This window comes from Morone saxatilis, unplaced genomic scaffold (genome assembly GCF_004916995.1).
Source record: "Morone saxatilis isolate NCDOM2014 unplaced genomic scaffold, NCSU_SB_2.0 Contig17, whole genome shotgun sequence".
Classification (NCBI taxonomy): domain Eukaryota; kingdom Metazoa; phylum Chordata; class Actinopteri; family Moronidae; genus Morone; species Morone saxatilis.
This window is the reverse complement of record NW_023339729.1, coordinates 1,448,728-1,450,150: the sequence shown is the minus strand read 5'-3', so window position 1 is coordinate 1,450,150 and position 1,423 is coordinate 1,448,728.

Here is a 1,423-nt window from a genome sequence, read left to right as displayed (position 1 = left end):
CTAGAGGCCAAGGTAATGCCATCAGAACATCAGAAAATTGCAAGTAATAGTTATATTATTTAATTAGGAATGAATCCTTTGAATCACCCGCTCTACCTCCCGAAAAAAGATTGGCTAGCCAGGTGTCAATTAAAGCTAACAGCACAGTAGTTCAAGTCAGCTGCTGAACTGCTGTTTTAAACAATGTGCAAAGTATATGTATCAGGATCCTCTGACTCCTCTTAGTGCTCCTAATGGTATTTGTAAGAGATTTTAGATGATTTGATTTTCTGCCACAACAGGTCAGTAAGCCTACGGACAAATTGCTAACCATTGCTGATTGTTCACAAGTCAATTAGAATTGAGGTAATGAATGTTAATAGCTAGGGGTGTGCTTCTCTCCCCAGACCAGCTGATATGTACGTATCTAGATACACTTTGTATCTAGCGCTGGTCGGCAACATTCCAATTTACACCACTGCGACTAGACGAGACGATGTATTGTCTCCATAGCAACGACTCGGCAGCCTTTTCAGTTTTTATTTTGTTGCTGGATATAATTTGTAGTGTCTCAAAATATGAATGAGGATATAGTGACGGTGAGTTGCTTGCTACAGTTGTATTTTCTAGTATGGGTGAAACAGTGAAAACATAAAAAAATATGGGTGTTCTTCATCTGAATTTTAAGGCTTGTGTCATACAGACATCGCTGTTCCTCAAACAAACTGATGAGGTGATCCTCTCTTTCCTGTCTGTCATTTCCACTCACTCACAGTTTGTAACTAACTTGACCGGTTGACTTTGCCACAAGTTGATTGGCTGTTAAAAGCGGTGATGTGCTTTATATTCTAAAACCAGTCACTGGAGATTTGACAGTTGCAATGCCATTGGCCAGCTTGGGTCGAGCTGAGATGGGTAAATTCAGTCGCTGCAACGTTTCCCTGCAGATGGTTTCATGAATCTTTGGTCTGAACTGGGCTTTACTTGATTTACATAAAACAGGCAAGACTCACTATCTGACTGGATGTCCATCACAGTGTCAGTATGACAAGCCCAAATCAAGTGTCAGGTCTTTAAATCAGCGTCCAAGATTGCCTAAAGTGCATCAGTAATCAAATATTAAGTATGGAGGATGTAGGAGTCAGCTTGCAGCAGGAGTCAGTTGGTGGATAATCTCACTCTGAGCTCAACGTTTCAGTTTAAACCCAGGAAACGGCTGCATGTTAATCCCTTCTGGATATGCCTATATATTTCCGATTCTGGGTACTGCCGGCCACACTAGTTGTTGTTGTCATGGCAATAAGTGATCCCCCAAACACTGGGCCTGGCCTGCAATTCTTTGGATTGACCCTTGACCTCTGAGGCACAGGCCAATCAAAACAATGCATAGCCAAAAAGTAATCTCCGCTTGGAGAGAATCACACACGCACACACACCACACGAC